The sequence below is a fragment of the Moschus berezovskii genome, chromosome 9, assembly GCF_049115385.1.
Source record: "Moschus berezovskii isolate FMDL1 chromosome 9, NW_MosBer_1.0, whole genome shotgun sequence".
In the NCBI taxonomy this organism is placed as follows: domain Eukaryota; kingdom Metazoa; phylum Chordata; class Mammalia; order Artiodactyla; family Moschidae; genus Moschus; species Moschus berezovskii.
Window position 1 is genome coordinate 109,342,930 of NC_142468.1, and position 19,629 is coordinate 109,362,558.

The 19,629-nt window shown below is 44.2% G+C and overlaps 1 pseudogene; it reads left to right on the forward strand.

Annotated features, from left to right (window-relative positions):
- Positions 1-5,436: 5,436 nt before the first annotated feature.
- Positions 5,437-19,629, forward strand: part of LOC129563416 (protein NipSnap homolog 2 pseudogene) — a 29,302-nt pseudogene continuing 15,109 nt past the window's right edge.

Consider the following 19,629-nt stretch of genomic DNA (forward strand, 5'->3'; position numbering starts at 1 on the left):
AAGGGACATGTAGGTGCCAGTAGATATTTAGTGATTTAGAGACCTGTTGAGTTACCTGGGAGACAAAGTCCGGGCCATTGTCAGATTGAATGGAGTTAGGCAGGCCAAATCTTGGGATGATGTGGTTGAGTATTGTGTCAGCAATGATGCCGGCCGTCTCTTTGGCCGTTGGAAATGCTTCCACCCATCCTGAATATGTATCAATAAAAACCAAGAGGTATCGATAGGCCTTGTGGCGCGGCATGTGAGTTAAGTCAACCTGCCAGTCTTGTCCTGGGATGTGCCCCCTTAACTGGTGAGTCTTATGGGGTGGTCTGAGTCCCTCTTGGGGAGTGGCTTTGGGGCAAATGAGGCACCGGTCTTGTGCTGACCTGATGGCGGGTCGGAGATGTAACGGAGAAAAGAGGGAGCTCAGGAAAGTTAGGAGGGCTTGGGGCCCAATATGTAAAGAGTTGTGGATATCTGTGATTATTTCTAGTGCTTGTTTTTCTGTCAGGACCAGCTTATCGTGAAGCATGATCCAACCAGAAGGATGTCTGGAGGAGCCCTCTTGTGAGAGGAGGGTTTTCGCCTCATCAGCAGAGTAGTGAGGAGTGAGGGGAGTTTTAAGAAATAGAATGGGTGAGGATGCCTAGTCTAAGGTTAGCCATTTGGCCACCTGATCAGCCTTGTTGTTGCCTAGAGACGCAGTGTCGTGTGATGTCTGATGGCCCTTACAGTGTACAACAGCTACCTGGGCAGGGTGTGAGATGGCTTCTAGTTTAGCAATAAGTGGGGTGTTAGTGACCGGGGAACCTTTGGTAGTGAGAAAGCCCCTCTCCTTCCAGGTTGTGGAGTGTGAGTGGGCAATCAGGAAGGCATATTTGGTGTCGGTGTAAATGTTAACTCGCTTTCCTGCCAACAGAAGCAGAGCTCAGGTGAGGGCTATCAGTTCCACCTTTTGGGAGGTGGTCCCTTCTGGCAGCGGATGAGCCTCAATCACATCGGTGGTTGTGACTATGGCGTAAGCGGCTGTTTGACGGCCATTGGACCCCGTTTGGAGCTGCCATCTACAAAGAGCATGATATCGGGGTTTGTCAGCGGTGAGGCAAAGAGATTAGGTGGTGGTTGGGTGAGGGTCTCCAAGATTTCTGGGCAGGAATGGGGTTCGGTATTGCCGGCAGAGGAGGAGACAGGGAGCGCAGGAAGGGATGATGAGGGGTTTAGCGGAGGACTGCGACCCAGGGTGACCCGAGGGTTATCAAGAAATGTCAGGTGGAACTGTTGGAGCCGGGATTCGCTGAGGTCTGATAAGAATCTAGAAGCTAAGAGGTCGGTCAGGTGGTGTGGGGAGAAGATGGTTAAAGGCTGGTCGAGGGTGAGCTTCTTTGCATGGGTATAAAGAGAAGCCACCACAGCCAAGGCCTGCAGGCAAGGAAACCATCCCCGGGCGGTGGGGTCAAGCTGTTTGGAAATGTATGCCACTGGAAGCATCTGTGGACCTGCCGGCTGCACGAGGGCCCCAAATGCTATTCCCTTTCCCTCGTCTGTATATAGGTGGTAGGGAAAGTTAGGGTTGGGCAGAAATAGGGGAGAGGAGGACAGTAGGGCCGAACGGAGACTGTTGAAAGCTTTGCGAACTTATGTTTCTGAGGAAAGTGGCCACGTGGGAGTCTCTTTTGCAGCTAGGTACAGGGGTTGGGCCAGAGTTGCATAGTTAGGTACCCAGTGGCGGAAGAATCCAGTAAGTCCCAGAAAGGATAGTATCTGTTCCCCATTGGATGGGGGAGAGAGCTCCTGAAGGAGGCTCAGCCTGTCGAGAGTGAGAGCCTTAGTGGTCGGGGCGATCTTTAGGCCTAGGTAGGTTATGGAGGGCTGTGTCAGTTGAGTCTTTTGTCGGGAAGTCCGGTACCCCCTGGAGTTGAGAAAATTAAGAAGGACTGTTGTACGAGTCTGAGAAAGGGCTTGTGAAGGGTTATAGAGAAGGAGGTCATCTACATATTGTAGGAGGACGCTGGGGGCCAGGGAACAAGAGGCCAGGTCTCAAGCTAGGTCCTGGCCAAAGAAGTGGGGACTGTCTCTAAACCCCTGTGGGAGGACAGTCCAAGTGAGCTGAGAGGAGTGTCGAGTCTCGGGATCAGTCCGTGTAAAAGCAAAAAGGAATTGACAGTCTGAGTGGAGAGGGATAGTGAAGAAGGCATCTTTGAGGTCGATGACTGTAAAGTGGGTCGTATTAGGCGGGATGTTAGAGAGCAGGGTGTAAGGGTTAGGCACTACTGGATGGGCAGGGATTACAGCTTCATTTATCAACCGGAGGTCTTGGACCAGGCGATAACTGCCTGAGGCCTTATGTACTGGAAGGATTGGTGTGTTGCAGGGTGATGTTGTGGGAACCAAAAGCCCCTGGCCCAAGAGGTGGTCTACGATGGGTTTGAGGCCACATAAGTGAACTCGGGAATTGGGGAACTGGGGGCGGTGTGGGTAATGTGAGGGATCTTTTAGCTTGATTAGGATAGGGGTGTGGTGGGCAGCCACCGTGGGGACCTCGGTGTCCCATATTGTGGGGTCTATAAGGGGAGATTCAGAGGCACGAAGGAGTAGAGGTAGGGTGGGGGAGTAAGGGCATGAGAAGGGCAGATGTATGGTGGCTTTGAGTCGAGTTAGGATGTCTCGTCCCAATAGTGGAGTAGGACATGAAGGAACTATCAGGAAGGAATGTGTGAACAGGTGCTGGTCAATCTGACAAGGCTGTGGTCCCGTTTGTAGAGGCTGTGAGGGCTTGCCATCTGGGAGATGGCAAGATCTCGCTACCACCGAGATCTGGGAAGGAATTAGAGTGCCCCCATAAGAGGGAAGAACAGAGTAAGTAGCCCCCATATCTATCAAGAAATTGATAGACTTACCCGCCATTTGAAGCGTTACCCTGGCTTGGCTTGGGTTATGGGGGTCCCCAAGTCTGAACGCCGTCAATCTTCATCGAAGGCGAGAAGCTCCAAGGTGGAAGGTGAGGACGAGACACCTCTTTGGGGGCCCAAGCACCGGCCTGGCGAGGTCGAGGCCTGGGCCACCTGAGGACAGTCGCTCACCCAGTGCCCTTTCCGTCTGCAGCAAGGGCATGGCCTGGTTGGAGGCTTGGGATTCGGGCATTGGCGGGCCTAATCACCTTCGTGGCCACATTTGAAGCAGGCTCCTGGAGGTGGCTTCTGGGGACCCACCTTCTGTTCCGTGGCCGGCTGCAGGGCTGCTACCAGTGCCTGGGTGTGCCTCTCAAGGAGGTTGGCCTGCAGTTCGGCCTTTTGTTTAAGACTTGCCTTGTAGCTGGCTTCGGCTACTTCTTCCTGGGCATTATATACTTTAACGGCCATTTTTACCAGGTCTCGGAGGGGAGTCTGAGGCCCGTCCTCAGCCTTGGACAGCTTTTTTCTGATGTCTGGAGCTGACTGAGATATAAAGCGATTAGCCAGGGTGGCGACCCCAACTGAAGAGTTGGGGGCAATTCGGGTGTAAGTGATAAGAGCTTCGGTCAGTCTATTGAGGAAGGCGGCAGGGTTTTCATCAAGGCCCTGGGTTACCTCATCTAGCTTTAACATGTTAACAACCTTGAGAGAAGTATTTTCCATCCTCTCTAGCAAACATTCCAGCATGTAGTGGATGTTGGCCTTTTCCCGTTGTCCCTCCTGATAGTCCCAGTCTGGATTGACATCTGGGATGGCAGCTGCCCCAGGGGGTCGGGCGGGATCTGCCAGATTTGCCAGATGGCGTTGATCGGCTACCGTTTTGGCTGCCGCCCAGATGGCCTGCCTTTCTTCTGGTGTTGTGGTGGACCCCAGGCTCACAAAGACATCCTGCCAGGTAAGGGCATAGGACCAGGATAGTTGGGTAAAGTTTTTTATATAATTGGAAGGATTGGCTGAGTAAAAGCGTAGTTTTTGTTCGATGTGGGAGAGATTCTAGAGGGAGAATGGTACATGGACATAGGCCAGGCCTTCCAGGCTGGCCACTTGGTGGAGAGGGCACAAGGAGGCCGACGATGTTTGGGGTGTTGGGTTAGGTTTGAGACCTAGTGTGTGAACTGACAGGCGAGTCAGAAGGGGGAAGGAGTTTAGAAAGGGGCGGGTATAGTGATGGGACAGAGGGAGCCCCCAAGTGAACCTCTGGGCGATCTTCTCTTGAGTGAGAAAGTCATGGAGAAGGCAGTGAAGGAGGGGTCGGTGAGGCGGGGGAAGAGGAAGTCGAGGGAGTAACAGGAGCAGAGGTGTAAGGTGGGGGTGCCGTCAGGTCCTCTGGAGGAACCATGAGGGTGGAGGTTTCCTCGGTCGCTGTGGACGATGTTCTGGTTGGCAGCGAGGGATCAGGAAGGGCCATGGTTAGAAGGATTTGGGAGGGGGAACAGTTAGTACAGAGGGTGGGGCGGGAGCACAGCAGCCAAAAAGCCTATACATAGGGCACCTCAGACCACTTTCCCGTCTTTTGACAGTAATTATCTAAATCACAGAGGATATCAAAATCGAAAGTCCCCGTTGGTGGCCACTGTGAGCCATTGTCGAGAGGATATTGAGGCCAAGCCTCAGAACACAGAGAGGTCAACCACTCACGGCGGATTTCTCGAGAAAGGCGTAGGGTTTTGAGGTTGGCTATGAGATCAATCCTGGGTGTTCATTGGAGGGACTGATGCTAAAACTGAAACTCCCATACTTTGGCCACCTCATGCGAAGAGTTGACTCACTGGAAAAGACTCTGACGTTGGGAAAGATTGGGGACGGGAGGAGAAGGGGACAACAGAGAGTGAGATGGCTGGATGGCATCACCGACTCAATGGACATAAGTTTGAGTGAACTCCGGGAGTTGGTGATGGACAGGGAGGCCTGGCGTGCTGTGATTCATGGGATTGCAAAGAGTCGGACACGACTGAGCGACTGAACTGAACTGAACTGAGGAGGCACTCTAATGGAGTTGACCAAATCCAGTCGGCCTTGGAGGCGGCAGTCCCCATGGCAAATGGGAGAATATGCTAAGGGGTCAAGTCTGTCAGGCGTCCCAAAGAGAATCAACACCCCAGTGAGGAACAGTAAGGGCCACAGCAGTCAAGATGGACGTCTCCGAATTGACTGGCACTGAGGAATAGGCTAAGGAGTCGAGTCAGTCAGGTGTCTCTGAATGAATCAACGCCCCAGCGAGGAATGGTAAGGGCCGCCCCAGTCAACAGGGACGTCTCCGAATTGACTGGCGCCAAGGAGCAGCCCTGGCCTGCAGGAGGAGGGAATTCAGATGCGGCTGCAATTTCAATGCCCGAAACACCCTAGGACCAATTGCCACAGGGGAGGCCTGCCCCAAGATCCGAGCTGAGGGACTTACCCCTATGCTGCCAGACAGTTGAGCGGTCCTATTGAGGTGATGAAGCAGCCTGGTCGGGTGCGGGTCAGGCCCTAGGGAGCCACCGACCCTGAGGCTGGCGGGATGGGCCCTCGCCTTGAGCCCCACGTTGGGCGCCAAATGTAAGGTCAAAACGACTTGATAATGTTAGGTAAAAATAACTCAGACACCAGGTAAGCTGTGCAACAGGCTTTAATGGCGAGGCACTCCCGGGAAGGATTCCTGGACCCAATAGAGCGAGGTCGAGGAAGTCCGCGCGCAAACAAAGACAAAGAGCAACTTATATAGCTTCACAGTAAGGAGCAACGAAATTTTTCCCGAATAAGGCAAGGTTTGGAATGGTGGTCTCTCATAGGTCAGTTAGTTGAGGTGGCAAAACTGGATTGGTCACTCAGGAGGTTAGGAGCAGGGGTTGATTTCTGTCAAGAGCTGTTACATCAGAGACTTCCCAGCAGCGGGGAAGGAATGAGGAAGTACAATAGTCAGAGTCCGGCGGGACTTTTTCCTGCTGGCGGGAAAGGAAGAGGAGAAGGAGAAGCCAAGATGGCCACCGGGGTCTGGCCTTACACCAAATACCAACAGTTACTCTATTAAAATGTCTGCTTCTGGTATTTCTTAACTGAGCTTTTCTTTTTTAACATATAGAAACAGGAAGCAAGCAGGGCTCAGCATAACAGCCTGACTCTGGTACTGGAAGTTACTTCGATCAATCTATCTTGCCTTTGCTAATTGCCCGGCTATGGTTTAGGACTCAGAAAAGTCTGTTTACAGGAGGAAAAAAATGTTTATATATACTTTTTTTTTTTTTTTTGACAGAGCAGAATGATCCCAAGTTGCAGGAAAATTATGTAGGTTGTGTTGCTTTCTAAACAGCACCAACGACCTTTCTAATATGAAAACATATTAGAAATGTGAAATACTTTCTGTATATACATATATTTTAATGCACTTTTTATTATTTTTAAACCACAATTAATTGCAAATAGGTTAATCAAATTCTGTATTAGCAAGAGTTGCCTATATATCAGTGTACACCTATAGAAGCATAGGCTAATTTCAGTTAGGGTATGTACTAGCTTGTTTCAGGCCAACTCTCCCACTGAAAATTTCCCCAGAGAATCTGAGGAAAAAATAGTAATCAACTCTCTGAAGGCATCAGAGAGCTACAAAAGCAGTGAAGATTTGGAATCCAAGACCCTGGAGGGAGGGGAAGTATGGAATAATGAGGTTAAAATTTAGTGTTACTTTCCCCTGAAGGTATTTGTAAATTTACAGTAGATCTGAGAAACTGAGAAGCTAGAGGCAAGAGGAATAGACTGGGAGAATATCTGAGTCTGAAGCTGAATAGAGCCTTGGGGAGACAAAAACCCTGGTAAATAGCCCCAGACTATCATTTGGGACCCCTAGAAAGGCTACATTCTAGAAGTAAGGCTGATGAGAAATTGAACAGTCCTTACAAAGACTGAAACTCAGCTCCAGATCTGTTTCCTATCAGATTGGGTGAAGGTGATCTGCCTTTACTCTGCCTGCCTGCCAAAATCTAAAGAAAATACTCTTAGTAGGACCCTAAAATCATTCACAGCTTGAAATTGAAAGTTACTCTACATAGACAGTGTCCACCATGAAATAATAGATAATTTTTTAAAATGCCAAGCATACCAGGCAACAAGATCAAATAGTCAAAATCAATAGAAAAAAAATTAGTTACGAGGATTTTAAGATACTTGCCATTAGTGTGTGCAAAACGTAGATGACAAGATGAAGAATATCAGCAGAGAACTGGAACCTGTAAAAAAAAAAAAAGAATGAAGCAAAATTATAAAATTGAAAACCATGTATGTTCCTATATATCTTTCTATCTACTGCCCAATCCAGTAGCTGATGAAGCTCCCTGACAATTGTAACTAACTAAATTCACACTAATGGTAGAGAATGAAGAGGAATTAAAGAGCCTCTTGAGGGTGAAAGAGGAGAGTGAAAAAACTGGCTTGAAACTCAATATTCAAAATCTATGATCATGGCAACCAGTGCCATCACTCCATGACAAATAGAAGGGGAAGAACCGCAAGTAGTGACAGATTTTATTTTGTTGACTCCAAAATCACTGCAGATGGTGACTGAAGCCATGAAATTAAGAGATGGTTGCTCCTTGGAAGGAAAGCTGTGACAAACCTAGAGAGTGTATTAAAAAGCAGAGACATCATTTTGCCAACTAAGGAAAGTGAAGTCACTCAGTCGTGTCCAACTCTTTGCGACCCCATGGACTGTAGCCTACCAGGCTCCTCCATCCATGGGATTTTCCAGGCAAGAATACTGGAGTGGGTTGCCATTTCCTTCTGCATTGCCAACTAAGGTCCATATAGTCAAAGCTATGGTTTTCCAGCAGTCATGCATGGATGTGAGATTTGGATAATAAAGAAGGCTGAGAGCTGAAGAATTGATGCTTTCAAATTATGGTGCTGGAGAAGACTCTTGAGAGTCCCTTAGACTGCAAGGAGATCCAACCAGTCCATCCTAACATAAATCAATCCTGAATATTCATTGGAAGGACTGATACTGAAGCTGAAGCGCCAATACTTTGGCCACCTGAAGCAATGATTCATTGGAAAAAGCCCTGATGCTGGGAAAGATTGAAGGCGGGAGGAGAAGTGGGTGATAGAGGATGAGATGGTTGAATAGCATTGCCAACTCAATGGACATGAATTTGAGCAAAGTCTGGGAGATAGTGAAGGACAGAGGAGCGTGGCATGCTGCAGTCCATGGGGTTGTAGAGAGTTGGACACGACTTAGTACTGAACAACAACAACAAATCCTGACTCAATTAAAACTCTCATGTCTATTTATCTTTATTTTTCTCTAATACACTTATTCTCTAAGAAAGAAGAATATCTGTTACACTGAATATCTGAGTGCTACAAATAGTTCAATAAAAGCATTACATACACTATATAGCTCCAAATGTGTTGCTTTGATTCATAATCAGATGTAAAGTTATTCATTAATTAGGACTATTTATAATTCCATTGTTAATGAAAAATATATATTTATTTGAAAGGATTTTTCTTTGTAAGAGTATAGTATAACCTGTCATAGATAGTTTTGGGGTTTCAAAAAATTACTTAGTTCTTACTGTTTCACGTTTCCTAGGAGGAGTCTGGAGTAACTCAATATGTTCTCTGAATACAAAAATCTCAAGTTCTTACTTAATCTAATAAAATCATTATTTTATGAAGTCACACATGACAAATAAGAGCCTAATCAATTAGTTTCTTAACAGAGGTTTCTTAGTTACAAGTGCACTTTTAAGTCTTTCATGAGTTTAATTTTAGGGTGGCATGTAACTGTACACATAAATAAACACATGCACATAGATAAACAATTTCTTTTAAACTTAGCTAACAGATTAATGAAATGAACACTTATTTTCCAGAAATTCTGAGAAGCCAGAGGAGGGAGTGGTAATTAGGGGAAAAGGGAAAGGAAATATCATGTATGGATGTGAGAGTTGGACTGTGAAGAAGGCTGATTGCCGAAAAATTGATGCTTTTGAACTGTGGTGCTGGAGAAGACTCTTGAGAGTCCCTTGGACTGCAAGGAGATCCAACCAGTCCATTCTAAAGGAGATCAATCCTGGGTGTTCATTGGAAGGACTGATGCTGAAGCTGAAACTCCAATACTTTGGCCACCTCAAGTGACGAGTTGACTCACTGGAAAAGACTCTGATGCTGGGAGGGACTGGGGCCTGGACAAGGGGACGATCAAGGATGAGATGGCTGTTTGACATCACCGACTCAATGGACATGAGTTTGAGTGAACTCCAGGAGTTGGTGATGGACAGGGAGGCCTGGCGTGCTGTGATTCATGGGGTCGCAAAGAGTCGGACACGACTGAGCGACTGAACTGAACTGAACTGAAGCTTTGTAAAGTAGGTATTACTCTTTCCATTATACCGTGATATTCAGAGAAATTAAGTAATATGATCATGGCCATAGACCTAGTAAATGGCAACAATGGAATGCAAACACAGTTCTATTTGATTTCAAAGCCTATATTCTTTCAAGTACATTATGCTTTCTATCTTTAGAAATAGATGAGTGGGCAGATTTATGTTAAAACTGGTGAGGATATAATCCTGTTAGGAATTTAACAGGATTTTTATGTGAAGCTTATTATATTTCAAATTTGAGTGTGACCAAGGAAGTTCATCAAATTTGGATCTCATATTTCAGAAGTGTATAGACTTCCATGTATAATTTTTGCATCTGCCATTGATATTCTTCTCCAGGTAAGTTTTAGCACATAATGTTCAGTTATGTAGCCTTGAGTGGGTAGGTGCACAGGGTATGGATTCAGTTCAGTGCAGTTCAGTTGCTCAGTCGTGTCCAATTCTTTGCGACCCCATGAATCACAGCACGCCAGGCCTCCCTGTCCATCACCAACTCCCGGAGTTCGCTCAAACTCATGTCCATCGAGTCAGTGATGCCATCCAGCCATCTCATTCAAGATGGGAATACCAGACCACCTAACCTGACTCTTGAGAAACCTGTATGCAGGTCAGGAAGCAACAGTTAGAACTGGACATGGAACAACAGACTGGTTCCAAATAGGAAAAAGAGTATATCAAGGCTGTATATTGTCACCCTGCTTATTTAACTTATATGCAGAGTACATCATGAGGAACGCTGGGCTGGAAGAAGCACAAGCTTGAATCAAGATTGCCGGGAGAAATATCAATAACCTCAGATATGCAGATGACACCATCCTTATGGCAGAAAGTGAAGAGGAACTAAAAAGCCTCTTGATGAAAGTGAAAGAGGAGAGTGAAAAAGTTGGCTTAAAGCTCAACATTCAGAAAACTAAGATCATGGCATCTGGTCCCATCACTTCATGGGAAATAGACGGGGAAACAGTGGAAACAGTGGCTGACTTTATTTTTTTAGGCTCCAAAGTCACTGCGGATGCTGATTGCAGCCATGAAATTAAAAGATGCTTACTCCCTGGAAAGAAAGTTATGACCAACCTAGATAGTATATTAAAAAGCAGAGATATTACTTTGCCAACAAAGGTCCATCTAGTCAAGGCTATAGTTTTTCCCGTGGTCATGTATGGATGTGAGACTTGGACTGTGAAGAAAGCTGAGTGCTGAAGAATTGACACTTTTGAACTGTGGTGTTGAAGAAGACTCTTGAGTCCCTTAGACTGCTAAGAGATCCAACCAGTCCATTCTAAAGGAGATCAGTCCTGGGTGTTCATTGGAAGGAATTGAAGAAAGTAGGGAAAACCACTAGACCACTCAGATATGACCTAAATCAAATCCCTTATGATTATACAGTGGAAGTGAGAAATAGATTTAAGGGACTAGATCTGATAGATAGAGTGCCTGATGAACTCTGGACGGAGGTTCGTGACATTGTACAGAAGACAGGGACCAAGAACATCCCCACGGAAAAGAAATGCAAAAAAGCAAAATGGCTGTCTGGGGAGGCCTTACAAATAGCTGTGAAAAGAAGAGAAGCAAAAAGCAAAGGATAAAAGAAAAAATATAAGCATCTGAATGCAGGGTATAAATTAGTTAAAATAAATTAATTCCACAAAGTAGAAAAAGATTAAGATATAGAGCACTACACAAAGAACTATGAATAGTTCAACAAATGCATTATGCTTTTTTACATCTATGTTGTACTTAAGTTAATTAATAACCAGAGAAGGAACATGAGATTCTTCACTAACTATTTCCTATCTGGTGAGAGTTGAGAACAATGGTGCTGTATTAGAGCTAAGGGATATGTATATTATGTACTTATCATGCAGACTCTAATTTCCTTTGCTTTAAACTGTTTTAGTATTCTGTTATGATACATATTTATGAATAGCGATGTTAGATCATTTGACATTTAATGAAAAAAAAAAAGGCCCAAGTTTCTCTATATTTTGCTACAGGAGATCCATCATACTGAAACAAGATGCTCATTTGTTTCTCACTAGTCCTTAGTTTCAGTGGGTTGATGGGTATTTGGGTTGGGAGATTAAAGCAGGGCCAATTTCAAACTTCAATCCCATTATTTTCCATATCTCCCTATGCGTGTGTGCTAAGTCACTTCTGTCGTGTCTGACTCTGCGATCCTATGGACTATAGCCCCCAGGTTCCTCTGCCCATGGGAATTCTCCAGGCAAGAATACTGGAATGGGTTACCATGCCCTCCTCTAGGGGATCTTTCTGACCCAGGGATTGAACCCACGTCTCTTACATCTCCTGCAACGGCAGATGACTTCTTTACCACTGGCGCCACCTGGGAGGGCCCATATCTCCCTATACTTTCTTCCATTTTAACTCCACAGTTGCAATTAAATGTTTCTCATTCTATCTGTGTTTAGTATGTATCTCCCTTTCTAGAATATACCAAAGAACAGGAAATATGTGCTTAGTACACCAAAGACAAGCAGAATTCTTGTTTACAAATAATACAAGACACTAATTTGTTGAAACAGAAGGGATTTTTGTTAGCTTTCAAATCTCCATGTGGTCTAGAGAACCAGACTTGGATACTACCAAGCCAGGTACAACGAAGGCAGGAAAAACTTCCAATTAATACCATGATAGAAGAGTGAAAATGAAATTTCTCAGTCGTGTCTGATTCTGAGACCCCACGGACTATTCCATCCATGGAACTCTCCAGGCCAGAATACTGGAGTGAGTAGCTGTTCCTTTCCCCAGGTGATCTTCCCAACCCAGGGATCGAACCAGGTCTCCCACATTGCAGGCAGATTCTTTACCAGCTGAGTCATCAGGGAAGCCCAAGAACACTGGAGTGTGTAGCCTGTCCCTTCTCCAGAAGATCTTCCTGACCCAGAAATCAAACTGGGGTCTCCGGCATCGCAGGCAGATTCTTTACCAGCTGAGCTACCGCCCCAAATTTAGTACTGAGCATGTTAAGATATGAACACCACAAGGCCTAGCACAGCTATTTCAAAAGAACCAGCTTCCAACTCCACTGTGCATGTCAGAAGATCTATTCTCTCTCTAAAACTAAAGCCTCGGTTTCTCATTGTAGTATTCAAATGTTATTTAGGGCCATCTGACTGGTAGCACCTAGGTCACATATCTGCAGTCTAATTGCAAGGGAGTATGCAAGTATAATTTTTATCTTTCAAGCCTCTCTAGTGGAAGAAGACAAGTAGGAAGAAGGTTAAAATGGGTACTGAATGACTTCATGTACAAAATATGTTACAACAATCAATGAGTACTTGTTAGATTTCCTTCTTCATAACCAGGATTTATTTTCTTATTTAAAGATGTATTCTTGTGGACCAGAGTAAAAGTAGAAAACAAATGTTTTCTTGAAAACGAATTCTAACTGCTTATTAGTAGCAGACTTCCCCATCCTCAGTGGGAAAATGTGGTTGATTGGTGTTGACCTTCTCATATACTGAAGGACTGTTATTGCTCTAAGTATGTAAGTTTTTCCTTGTGGAAAAATGGGCACTGCTGCACAATATTTATCAATGTAGGGGTGTGCACTTTTGGTCTGCATCCTACATGTGGCTGCAGTTTAGTGTCAGGGAATCTTGCAGATCAGTGTGTCACATCAGAAAGATTAATGTTGTTGTTTAGTCGCTAAGTTGCATATGACTCTTTTGCAACCCTATGGACTATAGCCCACCAGGCTCCCCTGTCCATGGGATTCTCCAGGCAAGAATACTGGAGTGGGCCACCATTTCCTCCTCGAGGGGATCTTCCCAATCTACTGCGTCTCCTGCACTGGCAACTGGATCTCTTTACTGCTGAGCCAACTAGGGAAGCCATCCAAAGGATTGTTAAGGGATGCCATTTTTTTCTTAATTACACTTTGATAATATTTAGCATGAAGGGGCTCTAGCAGAATCAAAGAATATTTTTCACAAACTAGTCACCTAATGACTAAGATACTGAAAAACCGGGCTATTCCTCCAAGGTAACAAGATCTTCCATTTTCTGTGCTTTTCCAGAAAATGGTCAAGTCTAATTGTTCTTCAGGAAGAATAAATGCCGTGCATCCTCTGCAGATTCAATACCTTACCAAGCACAAGAAGAATGCTTTCCAAATGTTCCTTCAGACAACATTTCAAATAGTGCTTCCGTAAATATCGTTTGTATTGATGGACACTGCGACACAGTATCTCTATTCCTTTTGGATATTTGTTTTTGGGCAAGGAATGAAGAGAAAGGTTGTGCAGAGTGTTGGAGGTACTGCTTTGGGGAACAAGTAAAGGGTATAGCAGAAAAAATCTATGTAGTATATGTATGACATGTATCTCTTTAAAAAAAACTCTTAAACATTCATTCTCTAAAACAATGTTCACCTACTGTCCCTTGGATGACTTCAGCTTAATTTCACACTTAATAACCTTAAAGATTAGAGTGCTTAATTACAGCAGTTACTGTTGATTACTTTGGAAATGAAAAATGAATATCTAATATAAAGTCATTAATATCGTATCTGATGGATTGGTGTTATTATTTATTATAATCCAAAATCTTGAGTCCTTATCCAGTTTTTCTTAACATGATAAAATGAAATATTTATTGCTTCAAGGAAATAATCATGTCCATCATAAATATATAAATGGATTCAACAAATACTGAATAAGCGCCCACTCTATGCCAAAGACTACAGTAGGTAGCAGGGCTACCAAAATCAATAAGACAAGTTACTTCAAAAAGGTCACAGTCTGGTGGCAACACAGACAGAGCCTCTGAGCTACCATGGCATCATAATCCATGTGCATGTGATACCACAGCAGCGCAGCCTGCCGGCCAGAGAACAATTTACAGGGGAGACTGAGCTGAGCCTAGTAGTTTTCCAGTCAGAGAAAGGCAAGGTCATTCCAGGCAAGACAGTAAAGGCAAACTAGCATAAAAGAACCCAGTGTATTCAGGGGAAACCATATAATTCCATGTGGCTGGAACACTGGGTACATGTTAGGGAGACATAAGAGATGAGGTTGCAGAGCAGACAGTCCAATTTGTGAAGTACGTTATATGCCCTACAAAAGAGTTCAGACTTCATTATTTTGCAGTGGAAACCCAAAGAAGGATTTTCAAGCAGAGCACCAACACAATAAGGTTTGGGTTTCATAAATGGAACTCTGGCAGCCACCTGGAAGATGTATTGGCAGGGAGAGAGTCTGAATTCAGGGAAACTAGCTAGTGTTTTATCTCAGAAGACCAGTAAGAGATGATTATCTTGAACCTGTTCCTCCAAGAGAGCCTGACACCCACTGGCCTATAAAGACGATGTTCCTGAGACTTCTTCCCAATCTGCACCCAACTATATCAAGTTCCCACTGGGATTTCAATCTTTGAGTCCCAATTCTGTCCCTTTAGTAAGACACTCTTACTTAGAAAGGGACACACTTTCTCTTCTAAGCTCAGTTCCCTCATTAAATTTCTTACCTAACAACAGATGAGCTCAAAAGTAAATATTAATACCTGTTTCTGTCTGACCCTATGACAGTCCAGACCTTACCTGAACTCAGCTCCTAGGCTGAGGGCTAGCATCACATTCATCCTGCTATTTCTGTGTTAGAGGACAGAGGACCTACACATAGAATAGCTACTGAATTTGTCCAATCCATTCTTGGTCCTTTAAACTCAACTACCTCACCCACATATTCTGCAATAGACAAACTCCTGTAAGAAACTATAGATGTGTTATTACTGCCCTATATTGGGTTTACAACGCTGACGAAGGTAACTCACTAGAGGATGAGAAACTTACCCAAAGCAATCTAGATACACTCTTATGATTGGCCCGACCTCCTTGGAAAATTCTCCTAGATCATATATTAAAAGCAGGTGAAAATTTAAGAGCTTTTATTACAATGAAGGATCAGGAAATGACCCAAATTAAGGAGGAATCCTTTAAACTAAAAAGGCATCACTCAAAGAATCAAGCCCAGTCAGGCAACGGGAGCAAGTATGTCTGAGCTAGAGAGCAATGTGATTGTCACAGCTGAGTCAGAAGGCACCCCAAACTGACCTGATGGTATCTGTGATGATGATCTCATCTTTCAACCCAGAGAATTAAGTGAGCCCAAAACATTGGAAGTTCATTTGATAGAACCACGATCCACTGCCAAAGCACTCTAACCAGAAAGTGACTGCAAAGATGTGTTTCCTGGAACAGAGCCATCTTCTCCCTCCCTGCCCCTTGATCCCACCCTTCTCTCCAGGCTAAAGGATTTTAAAAGAAATTATGATTAGAGGTGAGGCAAGGTCTTTTTGTCTCCAGTGGCTAGATAGACCCATTTGAGTATGCTGAGAAATTTCTGGGAGGAGAGAGACTCAAGTTTTTATGACTTTGTTGGATACAGATGCCCAATTCACCATTCTACCAGTTCCGTGAGGGGTAGGGACATCGGAATTCTACTACTAAGTACTGGCAGGGCCCACAGTGGGACAGGGAAGCTAACGTGACTTTATGAGTGGGGCATTTGGACCAATTCAACGTACTGTTGTTGCTGATTCTCCAACTGACACTATTAAGAGAACTGATATGTTATATGCTTGTACATTTTGTCCCCTAAGTGCCAGAAGGAATTCTGATTGGTAAAAGCTGCATGTAGAGAAGTATTTAAAAAAACAAACAAAAAACATGTAAATTGCTTTCTAATCATCTCTCTAGCCCATCCCAAATAGGGCTTTGCAACCTTAATGGCCTCTTGGAGCTATATGTTTCTGGCCAATGATTTCACCCAGTGAAGCCTCTGGCAGAAGATACCTTCATTTGGAAGCTTCCACCAGGGGCACTCCTATGGTTCTGGACCCATCACTTCTATGAGAAAGTTACTGGGCACATCCCTTTTGAAATGCAGCTCTTAGATGCTACTGGGCTCCTGTTGACGCTGAACACCTGACCCACGGAGCCCTTGTAACTCTTTAGGCTGATAATTCCTTTATGTAGTGCCATCAACTCAAACACAACAATTAATAGGATGTGAATGGCACATCACAACAGGCCTCACTCGTCAAATGTAATGCTCAAGATACAGCTAACCTAGCCCAAGGAGTATCTTGGCTTGACATGAAGAAATGGCAGCCATCCTCCTGGGGGAAACTTTACTCCCCATTACACTATCATTCAATATCACAGTAATCCAAGTCTATGCCCCGACCAGTAATGCTGAAGTTGAATGGTTATATGAAGACCTACAGGACCTTCTAGAACTAACACCCAAAAAAGATGTCCTTTCAATTATACAGGACTGGAACACAGAATTAGGAAGTGCAAAAGAAACACCTGGAGTGACAGGCAAATTTGGCCTTGGAGTACAGAATGAAGCAGGGCAAAGGCTAATAGAGCTTTGCCAAGAGAACACACTTGTCAGAGCAAACACCCTCTTCCAACATCACAAGAGAAGATTCTACACATGGACATCACCAGATGGTCAATACCGAAATCAGATTGATTATATTCTTTGCAGCCAAAGATGGAGAAGCTCTATACAGTCAGCAAAAACAAGACCAGGAGCTGACCGTGGCACAGACCATGAACTCCTTATTGCCAAATTCAGACTTAAATTGAAGAAAGTAGGGAAAACCACTAGACCATTCAGATATGACCTAAATCAAATCCCTTACGATTATACAGTGGAAGTGACAAATAGATTCAAGGGATTAGATCTGATAGACAGAGTGCCTGAAGAACTGTGGAAGAAGTTCATGACATTGTACAGGAGACAGGCAGCAAGACCATCCCCATTGAAAAGAAATGCAAAAAGGCAAAATGGCTGTCTGAGGAGACCTGACAAATAGCTGTGAAAAGAAGGGAAGCTAAAGGCAAAAGAGAAAAGGAAAGATATACTCATCTGCATGCAGAGTTCCAAAGAATAGCAAGGAGAGATAAGAAAGTCTTCCTTGGTGATCAATACAAAGAAATAATGGAAAACAATAGAATGGGAAAGTCTGGAGATCTTGTCAAGAAAATGAGAGATACCAAGGGAACATTTCATGCAAAGATGCACACAATAAAGAACCGAAATGGTATGAACCTAACCAAAGCAGAAGAGATTAAGAAGAGATGGCAAGAACACACATAACTATACAAAAAAGATCATGAACCAGATAATCACGATGGTGTGATCACTCACCTAGAGCCAGACATCCTGGAATGTGAAGTCAAGTGGGCCTTAGGAAGCATCACTATGAACAAAGCTAGTAGAGGTGATGGAATTCCAGTTGAGATATTTCAAATCCTGAAAGATGATGCTGTGAAAGTGCTGCACTCAATGTGCCAGCAAATTTGGAAAACTCAGCAGTGGCCACAGGACTGGAAAAGGTTAGTTTTTATTCCAATCCCTAAGAAAGGCAATGCCAAAGAATGCTCAAACTACTGCACAATTGCACTCATCTCACACGCTAGCATAGTAATGTTCAAAATTCTCCAAGCCAGATTTCAACAGTATGTGAACTGTGAACTTCCAGATGTTCAAGCTGGATTTAGAAAAGGCAGAGGAACAAGAAATCAAATTGCCAACATCCATTGGATCATCAAAAAATCAAGAGAGTTCCAGAAAAACATCTATTTCTGCTTTATTGACAATGACAAAGCCTTTGACTGTGTGGACCCCCCAAAACTGGGAAATTCTGAAAGAGATGGGAATACCAGACCACCTGACCTGCCTCTTGGGAAATCTGTATGCAGGTCAGGAAGCAGCAGTTAGAACTGGCAATGGAACAACAGACTTGTTCCAAATAGGAAAAGGAGTACATCAAGGTTGTATATTGTCACCCTGCTTATTTAACTTATATGCAGAGTACATTTTGAGAAACGCTGGGCTGGAAGAAGCACAAGCTGGAATCAAGATTGCTGGGAGAAATATCAATAACCTCAGATACACAGATGACACCATCCTTATGGCAGAAAGTGAAGAACTAAAAAGCCTCTTGATGAAAGTGCAAGAGGAGAGTGAAAAAGCTGACTTAAAACTCAACATTCAGAAAATGAAGATCATGGCACCCAGTCCCATCACTTCATGGCAAATAGATGGGGAAAATATGGAAACAGTGACAGACTTTATTTTCTTGGGCTCCAAAATCACTGCAGATGGTGACTACAGCCATGAAATTAAAAGACACTTGTTCCTTGGAAGAAAAGTTACGACCAACCTAGACAGCATGTTAACAAGCAGAGATGTTACTTTGCCAACAAATGTCCGTCTAGTCAAAGCTGTGGTTTTTCCAGTAGTCATGTATGGATGTGAGAGTTGGACTATAAAGAAAGCTGAGCGCCGAAGAATTGATGCTTTTGAACTGTGGTGTTGGAGAAGACTCTTTAGAGTCCCTTGGACTTCAAGGAGATCCAACCAGTCCATCCTAAAGGAAATCAGTCTTGAATATTCATTGGAAAGATTGATGTTGAAGCTGAAACTCCAGTACTTTGGTTACCTGATGCAAATAACTGACTCATTGGAAAAGACCCTGATGCTGGGAAAGATTGAAGGCAGGAGGAGAAGCGGGCAACAGAGGATGAGATGGTTGGATGGCATCACCGACTCGATGGACAAGAGTTTCAGTAGACTCCGGGAGTTGGTGATGAACAGGGAGGCCTGGCATACTGCAGTCCATGGGGTCATAAAGAGTCGGACACGACTGAGTGACTGAACTGAATTGACACTGCTTAAGGCAAAGCCACTAGTTCAGTGAGGTCAACAATGCACAGAGGTTTCCCTAAATGACTGGTTCACTCATGGCTCAGTCCAGCTAAAACAAAATGGTGTCCAAGTGCTACTGTGGTACTTCAATCTCAATGCCATCAAGGTGGAATCAAAAGTGGACATGGTTCTCTCCTCAATGGTCAGGATTCAATGCTGTTCTTTGTCTAATACTCCCTTTGATGAACATTGTTCCATTTTTGTTGACTCTTGGGTTGTTACTAATGGCCTAGCATTTTGGAAAGACCCTCTTTGGGGTTGTGAATAGCAAAAATAAATTACAGCTGCCAATTCAACCATTTGGGTCACTCATGTAGACACCCACAGTAAGGGCTTGTTCTTCAATGAGACAACTGTAATCAAGCTGCACCACGCACTTTGATACTATTCCCATCTAGATCCATGTTTTACCAGATATGGAAACATGTCCACCATCATAGATTGGGCAAAATCAAAAACACTTCTTCTAATTCCAAGACTACTGCTACATGCCAGATTTGTGATTCCTGACAAAAGCTGACCTGTCTGTCTCAAGGTGAAGGAGACCACACTGTACGCATGTGTCTCCATCTGCTCCTGAAAGAC